General features: G+C 46.8%; 1 pseudogene; it reads right to left on the reverse strand.

Annotated features, from left to right (window-relative positions):
* Window positions 1–6,813: 6,813 nt before the first annotated feature.
* LOC108304163 lies at window positions 6,814–9,262 on the reverse strand (annotated as a pseudogene).
* Between the last annotated feature and the right edge of the window lie 1,340 nt (window positions 9,263–10,602).

Raw genomic sequence — 10,602 nt, forward strand, 5'->3', positions numbered from 1 at the left:
GACGGGGTTTCACCATGTTGACCAGGATGGTCTCGATCTCTTGACCTCGTGATCCACCCGCCTCGGCCTCCCAAAGTGCTGGGATTACAGGCTTGAGCCATTGCGCCCGTCCAAGTTCATTTATTTTTTATTTTATTTTTTTGAGTTGGAGTCTCTGTCGCCCAGGCTGGAGTGCAGTGGCGGAATCTCAACTCACTGCAACCTCCACCTCCTGGGTTCAAGCCAATTGTCTGCCTCAGCCTCCCGAGTACCTGGGATTACAGGCGACCACCACTGCACCCAGCTAATTTTTGTATTTTTAGTGGAGACGGGGTTTCACCATCTTGACCAGGCTGATATTGAACTCCTGACTTCATGATCCACCCACTGGAGCCTTCCAAAGTGCTGGGATTACAGGCATGAGCCACTGCATCTGACCCAAAACAAAAGTTTAAAAGATGTCAGGGGTGATGGGCTGTCGATCCTTTGATTAGGTTACACTGTATAGGACTATCAGACTGGAATGAGAGGTTCCCTGATGACCTTGAAGAATCACACTGCCAGTTGTGAACTACCCACGGAAAGGGTCACGTGGCACAGAATTACAGGAAGCCTCTAAACGCTGAGAGCCTCAATCCCAGCACCACAGGAACGGAATTCTGCCAACAACAGCCAGCGGAGCTTGGAAAAGGACTCCAAACTCCAGGAAGGAATGCAGTGCAGCTCACGTCTCCATTGCAGTCTTACGAAGCCCTCTGCGGAGTGCTCAATTAAACTGTACCTGGACTTTGTTTGTTTGAGATGGCGTCTTGGCTCATTGAAACTTCCACCTCCCAGGTTCAAGCAGTTCTCCTGCCTCAGCCCCCTGAGTAGCTAGGACTACAGGCATACGCCACCACACCCAGCTAATCTTTGTATTTTTAGTAGAGACGGGGTTTCACCATCTTGGCCAAGATGGTCTCGCTCTCTTGACCTCGTGATCTGCCCGCCTCGGCCTCCCAAAGTGCTGAGATTATAGACTTGAGCCACATCACCTGGCCTTTCGTTTGTTTTCTGAGACAGGGCCTTATTTTGTCGCCCAGGCTGTAGTGCAGTGATGTGATCTTTGCTCACTGCAAACTCCACCTCCTAAGTTCAAGTGATTCTCCTGCCTCAGCCTCCCGAGTAGCTGGGATTACAGGCACCCACCACATACATGGCTAGTTTTTATACTTTTAGTAGAGACTGGGTTTCACTGTGTTGGCCAGGCTGGTCTTGCACTCCTGACCTCAGGTGATCTGCCTGCTTCGGCCTCCCAAAGTGCTGGGATTACAGACATGAGCCTGTACCTGGACTTCTGACTGAGGATGCTGAGATAATGATAGATGTGGGTTGCCGTAAGCTGCCAGATTTGAAAAGAGAAAAAGAAAGGCAGCGCCTTTTCTGCTGCTCCATACCCTGTTCATGAGGCTGTTCATGAGTGAAGGCACAGGAAGCTCTTTGAGGCAGTCTGTGGCTTCCAATATACCCAAAGCCACTACTGAGTCACTTCCTTTCTTGGACCTCTGCCACTTCTCTGGTCTCTGTTGTGGGGAGCAGTCCAAGCCCCTTCTATCTTTGGGTTCCCCTAAAACTCCTCTGGAGAACTTTCCATGTTTCTAGAGCTCTACCTAAAAAGCATGGTATAGGAACTTTCCTCTGTGTTCTGGGCCGCCCTGTGTTCCCATGAAATGTATACACTGGAGTCCTCACCCCAGCACCTCAGAATTTGACTGCATTTGAAGACTCAATCTTTGAAAAGGTAATTAACTTAACATGAGGCCCTTTAGATGAGCTCCAATCCAGTAAGACTAGGGTCTCATAAGAAGGAGAGGATCGGGCGCGGTGGCTCACGCCTGTAATCCTAGCACTTTAGGAGGCCGAGGCGGGTCTGTTGCTTGAAGTCAGGAGTTCGAGACCAGCCTGGCCAACACAGAAACCCCATCTTTACTAAAAATACAAAAAAGTACCCGTGTGTGGTGGCGGGCGCCTGTAATCCCAGCTACTAGGGAGGCTGAAGCAGGAGAATTGCTTGAAACTGGAAAGTGGAGGTTGCAGTGAGCCGAGATCATGCCATTGCACTCCAGCCTGGGCAACAGGAGCGAAATTCCATCTCCAAAAAAAAAAAAAGAGGAGATTAGGACATGGACACAGAAAAAGGGACCATCCTATAAAGGCAAAGGGCATGGTGGCTCATGTAATCCCAGCACTTTGGGAGTCCGAGGTGGGAGAACTGCTTGAACTCAGGGGTTCGAGGCTGCAGCGAGCTATGATCATACCACTGCACTCCAGCAGCCTGGGTGACAGAGAAAGACACTGTCTCTAAAAATAAAATTTAAAAAAAATCACAGGGAGAAGGCTGGTGAAACTGACTTTGGACTCTGGCCTCCGGAACTTTAAGGTAATAGACTTCTGTGGCTGGACACGGTGGCGATGGCTCATGTCTGTAATCCCAGCACTCTGGGAGGCTGAGTTGGGCGGATCACCTGAGTTGGGAGTTCAAGACCAGCCTGACCAATATGGAGAAACCCCGAGTCTACTAAAAATACAAATTTAGCCGGGTGTGTTGGTGTGCGCCTGTAATCCCAGCTACTTGGGAGGCTGAGGCAGGAGAATCTCTTGAACCCGGGAGGCAGAGGTTGCAGTGAGCCGAGATCGTGCTATTGCACTCCAGCCTCAGCAACAAGAGTGAAACTCTGTTTCAAAAAATAATAATAAGGCCGGGCGTAGTGGCTCACGCCTGTAATCTAAGCACTTTGGAGGCCAAGGCGGGTGGATCACCTGAGGTCGGGAGTTCAAGACCAGCCTGACTAACATAGTGAAACCCTGTCTTAAAAATAATAATAATAACAATAATAATAACAATAATAATAGACTTGTGTTGTTGTTTTTGTTAAGAGACAGGCTGTCATCCAGGCTGGAGTGCAGTGACACGATCGCAGCTCACTGCAGCCTCAAACACTTGGGCTCAAACAATCCTCCCACCTCAGCCTCCCAAGTTGCTGGGACTACAGGTGCATGCCACTGCATCCAACTAATTTTTAAATTGTTTTGTAGAGTCGGAGTCTTGCTATGTTGCTCTGGCCTGTCTTAAAGTCCTGGCTCAAGCAATCCTCCCACCTTGGCCTCTCAAAGTGCTGGGACTAAAGACGTGCACCACCATGCCTGGCTACTTTTTTTATTTTTATTTTTTGTAGAGATGGGGTATCACTATGTTGCCCAGGATGGTCTTGAACTCCTGGCTTCTCACTACACTCCCACCTCGGCCTCCCAAAGTGCTGGGACTGCAGATGTGAGCCACTGTGCCCAGCCAATTTGTACTGTTTTAAGCCACTAAGTGTGTGGTACTTAATTACCATAGCAATAGGAAAATGGTGGGGCTGGGCAGCACAGCATCCACTATCGCTCACCCTATGCCGCTCGGATTCATTTGGGTTTTTTTGTTTGTTTTTGTTTTGAGATGAAGTCTCACTGTCACCTAGGCTGGAATGCAGTGGCACGATCTCGGCTCACTGCAACGCCCACCTCCCAGGTTCAATCAATTCTTCTGCCTCAGCCTCCTGAGTAGCTGGGATTACATGCACCTGCCACCACGCCCAGCTAATTTTTTGTATTTTTAGTAGAGACGGAGTTTCACCATGTTGGCCAGGCTGGTCTCAAGCTCCTGACCTCAGGTGATCCTCCCAACTTGGCCTCCCAAAGTGCTGGGATTACAGGCGTGAACCACCGCATCCCGCCCGGATTCATTTGTTTTATAAAGAGACTCACTGCATTTGAGGACAGCTACTTAGGATTCTTGCTCTCTATGCCAGCCAGAAAATGACGATTAGTGGGATGAACCAGTTTCCACTGCAGAAGCTGAATCTAGCAGAGCCTGTGAGTGTTCGCCATCTCCCTCTCCTACTGGCCCTTCTAGAGTCCCTTCATCTTCAGGTGGCCCTTCTGTTGATATAGGTGGCTCACCTGGTGGGGTTACCTAGATCCTCATCCCTGAGGGGCTGAGACCTTGCTCACTATGTCTGATCCCAAACTCCTGGGTTCAAGCAAGCCTCCTGATTTGGCCTCTCAAAGTGCTGGAATTACAGGCATAAGCCACTATGCCAGGCCTCCATTTTTGCTTCATTTGTTTCTTTTCTTTTCTTTTTTCAAGACAGGGCCTCACTCAGTCACCCAGGCTGGAGTGCAGTGGTGCAATCACAGCTCACCTGCAAGTGAGCCGCCTCCTGGGTTCGAGCGATTCTCCTGCCTCTGCCTCCCAAGCAGCTGGGACTGCAGGCATGTGGCACCACGCCTGGCTAATTTTTGTGTTTTTTGGTAGAGATGGGTTTTCCCCATGTTGACCAGGCTGGTCTCAAACTCCTGACCTCAAGTGGTCCACCCGCCTTGGCTTCCCAAAATGCTGGGATTACGGATGTGAACCTCCATCCATGCCCGGCCACAACAGCACATTTCAGTTCCGAGCTACATTCCAGGTACCGTATAGTGACATCTGGATATTGACACGGTGTATCACGGTATGGAGTAGCACAGATTTGGACCATCTGCATTAACTGCAATTCCTGATGCATTCTGAATTTTTTGGAGGAATTACTTGCCTCTTCTCTTCTGTATTTCTGTTTCTCTCCTTTCTTGCCTTGATTCGGATTTTTTTTCTTATTCTAGTTTTTTCTTCTGAGTTTGGAAATTATACATTTTATTCCTATACTTTTAGAAATTTTCAATTTACGTGTGTTTGATTATCGGAGTCTCTTATCTGCAAAAGCCTCCAACCCCGTCTTCCTGTATCCACTGGCTCCCCCTACAGGTCATTCTTCATACAACAGTCAAAGTGAGATGTTTTGCAAACATTTTATTGAAGTATTCCATAGACAGTTGACCTCTGAACAATGTGGGGTCTTAGGGACACCAACCCCTGAGCAGTCAAAAGTCCACATATAACTTTTGACTCCCCAAAAACCTAACTCAGCCGACTGTTAACCATAAGCCTTGCAGATAACATAACCTGTTATCACATATATTGTATGTTACATGTATTATATACTGTATTCTTACAATTAAGTAAGCTAGAGAAAAGAAACCCTTCTTAAAATCATGGCTGGATGCAATGACTTACATCTGTAATTCCAGTACTTTGGGAGGCCGAGGCAGGCGGATCACTTGAGGCCAGGAGTTCAAGACCAGCCTGGGCAACATGGCAAAACCCTATCTCTACAAAAAAAATTACAAAAAAAATTAGCCTGGCACGGTGGCATGGGCTTGTAGTCCCAGCTACTCAGGAGGCTAAGGTGGGAGGACTTGAGCCTGGGAGTTCGAGGCTGCAGTGAGCTGTGATGGGGCCACTGCACTCCAGCCTGGGCGGCAGAGTGAGACCCTGTCTCCACAAAAGCAAACAAATGAACGAGCCAAAGAAAGAAAGGAGGGAAGGAGGGAGGGAGGGAGGGAGGAAGGAAGGAAGGAAGGAAGGAAGGAAGGTAGGTAGGTTACTATATTATCACCATCAGCCAAATATGAGAATTTCTGATGCTTCTCATTCCACTTCTCATTCCACCAACTCTTATTATTTCCCATATTTTCCCTAGTTTTATTTAGGACTCACTGACAACTAAAAATTATGTATATTTAAGGTGAAGATATGATGTTTTGATATACCTATATGCTGAAATGATCACCACAATTATATCTCACTGTGGTTTTAATTTGCATTTCCCTGATGATTACTGATGATGAGCATCTTTTCATACACCTGTTTTGTATGTCTTCTTTTGAGGAATGTCTATTAAGGTCATTTGCCCATTTTTAAATTATTTGTTGCTGTTGAGTTATATGAGGTGTTTATATATTTTGGGCATCAGCCCCTTATCAGATGTATGGCTTACAAATATTTTCTCCCAATCCATAAGTTGCCTTTTAATTTTGTTGGTTGCTTCCTTTGCTTGGCAGAAGCTCTTTAGTCTGTTGCAATTCCACTTGTTTATTTTTGCTTTTGCTCTGTGTGCTTTTGGTGTCAAATCCAAAAAATCATCACCAGGGCTGGGTGCAGTGGCTCACACCTATAATCCCAGCACTTTGGGAGGCCAAGACAGACAGATCATGAGGTCAGGAGATCGAGACCATCCTGGCTAACACGGTGAAACCGCGTCTCTAATATTTCTGAAGGATAGCTTTGCTGTTATAGTATTCTTGCTGGACAGTTGCTGTTTTTTTCTTTTGGCACTTTGAATACATCATCCCACTTTCTCCTGGCCTGCAATGTTTCTGCTGAGCCTCTGATACTGCAAAGGAGGTTCTCTTGTATGTGATGAGTTCCTTCTCTCTTGCTGCTTTCAAATTCTTTTTATCTCTGATTTTTGAGAATTCTATTATAATGTGTCTCAATGAAGTTCCCTTTATCTTAACCCTGTCTGGGGTTATTTGGGCTTCATGGATCTTCATATTCATTTTTCCCTTTCCAGATTTGGACATTTTTATGGTTTTGGGAGTTTGCTTTGGTTTTTGTTTGAGACAGAGTTTCACTCTGTTGTCCAGGCTAGAGTTCAGTAGAACAATCTTGGCTCACTGCAACCTCCACCTCCCAAGTTCAAGTGATTCTCATGCCTCAGTCTCCCAAGTACCTGGGACTATTGGTGTGCACCACCACCCCCAGCTAATTTCTGTATTTTTGGTAGAGATGGGGTTTCACCACGTTCACCAGGCTGGTCTCAAACTCCTGACCTCAAGTAACCCACCCGCCTCAGCCTCCCAAAGTGCCAGAATTACAAGCATAAGCCACTACACCTGGCCTCAGAATTTTTCTGTCATTATTTTTGTAAACAAGTTTTCTCTCCTTTTCACCTTTTCTGCTCCTTTTGGAGCACCTCCATAATGCGTATATTGGTTTACTTAATGGTATCTCATAAGCCTATTGAGCCTTTTCAGAATTATTCATTCTTTTTTATTTTTGCTCCTTTGAATGGATAATTTCAAATGTCCTGCCTTTGAGCTCACTGATTCTTCCTTCTTGGTCACATCTGCTGTTGAAGCTCTCCATGAAGCCTTTCAGTTCAGTCCTTGTTTTCTTTAGCTCCAGAATTTCTTTTTAGTTGTTTTCTTTTTGTGGCTGGGTAACCCCAGGTAATTTATTTTATTACTTTATCCCTGAACCTCAGTTGCCTTATCTATAAGATGGGGATAATAGTAGCACCCATTTCATAATTATGAAGATTAAATATATTACAAAAACACTAGCATGTGCCTAGCACCTGCTAAACACTCAACTAAGGTCATCTGTACACACTGATGTCTCAAACAGGGATGGAATGTTTAACACACAAACCAGGAGATTTGAGAAACACGAGCTGCCCCACCCCAGTTCATTCAAGCCCCTCGAGATCATTGTTCCTGTCCTTAACCTCCACAGCTATTAAATGTGAGCCAACTGTCAGGTGGCTTTCACCTGCACAACTGAATAACCCATATATGCCTAGTGTTCCATTATTGGAACACTAAGCTTATGGGAGTTGTTTATATCCTACTGCTCAAGGTCATCACCAAGATCTGATTTTTCACACACACACACACACACACACAAATGTGTAACCTCCAGTATACGTGGGATAATCAAAGCGATTGTGGCAGTTTTGGGGGGGACAAAACTCTAGAGTTTAGTCTTCCAGCTTGACTGACTTGGAAGTGTTCCTGTCAATATAAAAGAATTTGTTGGGGGTGGTGGAGAAGCTGGGGGCTTGGAGAAGCAGAGGCCGGCTCTGTGGCTGTACTTCCAGCTCTTGGCCTGGTCACAGTCCCGCTGCAGGTTCTGCTGCAGGCTGTCAACTGCCTTCTTGTGAGAGCCATGTAATCGTGCTGGCGGTGGGGAGGTGGGCGGCTGAATGAAGTGGACAGGTTTTTGTCTTTTTTTTTTTAGAAATGGACAGACTGGTCTTGAACTCCTGACCTCCTGATCCACCTGCCTCAGCCTCCCAAAGTGCTGGGATTACAAGAGTGAGCCACCAGGGAAAGGTTTTTGAAGCCACCCATAAGTCTGATAAATTTCAGTTTCTGTTCCTGGTTCTCAAAACCTGCATTATCCCATGGGTCAAACTGGGGTTCCGAACCACTTCCTGGTTTCAGAAGGTTACATTTTGCCTGATTCACGATCGATCTCTTCTTACAAGGCCTTTCACCTCAGCTGGTCTACAGGTGCCTCGCCGATGAATTCACAGCCAAATTCTACCAGATGCACAAAGCAGAGCTGGTGCCATTCCTACTGAAACCATTCTAAAAAATTGAGGAGACGAGACTCCTTGTGTTACCTTTCTTTCCAACACCACCTCTAAGTCCGTGTCTGTTTCCTCCTTCCAAGGGTCTCCTGCTACCCCACTCTCTTTCCTCTTCTTCCTTTTCAGAGCCAGCTCCTGGATGACTGGCTGCTCTATCTTCCTCTTGGACTTCATCTTTTTCTTCACGGGGGGCCTTCAGGCCATCTCCTATGAGGATGTATTCTGGAGCCTCAGCTTTGACTGGCTTCTTTCTACTTCCTCCTAGGGTTGATCTCCATGGACCTGGAGGGCTCGGAGTGGCCTGGGAGGGCATCTCCCTCCTGGTGGATTTTTTTCTTCTTCTTCACCTTCCCACTGTGTTCCCTGGAGCTCTTCTGTTTCTGTTTCTACCCTAGCCTGCCTGTTCCTCACCCTCCTTCCCCACTGAGCAAGTGTCCGTGGCATCCCTGGCTTTGCAGAACCAAAGGTCCTGGACTGAAAAGTCTGTGGGGTCCTGGGCCCCCTTTTTTTCCTTTTCTGTTTTTTGAGCTTCTTGCCTACTCTGCTTTCCTCCTCACCCTGTCTGAGGTCTGGGGAGGTTTCCACTGCAGAGGCATGGGACATGGCCAGGGGTGACTTCTTCTTTCTCTTCTCCCCACTGAGGAACTCCAAGGGGCCAAGTGCCTGCTTCCTGGGGCTGCATGATTTCTCTGTCCGTCTGGCATGCAGTGTCGTCTCAGGTTCTACATGCTCCTCACAAAGGGTGCTGACACTTTCTTTTTCTTCTTCTTTTTCTTTGCTAGAGGCATCTCAGATGCCTGCCCGTGGACCACACTCTTAGTGGAGGATATGGCTCTTAAAGGAGAAACATCAGCAAAGTAATCATCTTTGTTTAAAACTGAGTATTGAGTCTCTGGTTCTTACCACTTTCTTCTTTTTCTTCTCTAGAATCCCAGGGCCCAGTTCTACCTTGTATGTCTTGGTGATCATTCCGGTGGGCCAAACTTTCCCACCTCCATTTGATAGCCTGCTCCGCCGTGACTCAGAAGTCCACTTCTTTAGTCCTTTTTAAAAAACTGTTTCTATCTCTTTGTTGAATTTGTCATTTTGTTCATGTTTTGTCTTCCATTCAGTTGTCTATTTGTGTTCTCTTGTAATTCACTGAGCTTAAGATGATTATTTTGGCCAGGCGCAGTGGTCCATGCCTGTAGTCCCAGCAACTGGGGAGGCTGAGGTGGGAGGATCGCTCGAGCCCAGGAGTTCTGGGCTGTAGTGCGCTATGCGATCGGGTGTCTGCACTAAGTTCGGCATCAATATGGTGACCTCCTGGGAGCGGGGGAACACCATGTTGCCTAAGGAGGGGTCGGAAATGGAGCAGGTCAAAACTCCCGTGCTGATCAGTAGTGGGATCGAGAGTGTGAATAGCCACTGCACTCCAGCCTGGGCAACATAGCGAGACCCTGTCTCTAAAAATAAACAATAAATAAATTTTAAAAAGTTGATTGTTTTGAATTCTTCATCAGGAGTTCATAGATCTCCACCTCTTTTGTGTCAGTTTCTTGGTACTTTATTTTGTTCTTTTGGTGCTGTCATGTTCCTCTGATTATTCATGATCCTAATGGCCTTGCATTAGTGTCTGTGCATTTGAAGTAGTCACCTCTTCCAGTCTTTACATGCTGGCTTTAGCAGGGAAAGCAGTTTATCAGTCTATCTAGAAATTCTAGATAGGTGGTTTAGTGGGGAGTTGCTGGTGAACTTCTTGCTGGAGTCCTTGAGAGGGATTGTCTGGTGCCTATGTCAGCAAGGGGGGAGGCTTGGCACCTGGTTCTACAGGGGCTGACCTGGTGCCTGGATCCACTGGGATGGACCTGGATCTTGAGTCCACATGGCTGATTGTGTGTGTGTGTGTGTGTGGGTGTGTGTGTGTGTGTGTGTGTGAGATAACATGAATTTTAATTCTAGCACCTGAAGCTATGCAAGGGTATGCTCTACAAACTTCATGGGACTGTTGTACACACTTGATAAAGTGACAGCTGTGCAATACCACTCAGCATCTCAAAATCAGGAACGTACTACCGAATTGCTTAAACACAATCCACAGAATTAAAAACAAAATCAGATGCCATCCACAGTTATACTAATTGTCCATTGAAATCTTACACTTAGGCCAGGTGTGGTGACTCATGCCTGTAATGCCAGCACTTTAGGAGGCCAAGGCGGACGGATCACAAGGTCAGGAGTTCGAGACCAGCCTTGCCAATATGGTGATACCCCACCTCTACTAAAAATGCAAAAAAAGTAGCCGGGCATGATGGCGTGCACCTGTAAACCCAGCTACTTGAGAGGCTGAGGCAGAAGAATCGCTTGAACC

This window comes from Cebus imitator, unplaced genomic scaffold (assembly GCF_001604975.1).
Source record: "Cebus imitator isolate Cc_AM_T3 unplaced genomic scaffold, Cebus_imitator-1.0 Scaffold53, whole genome shotgun sequence".
NCBI lineage: Eukaryota > Metazoa > Chordata > Mammalia > Primates > Cebidae > Cebus > Cebus imitator.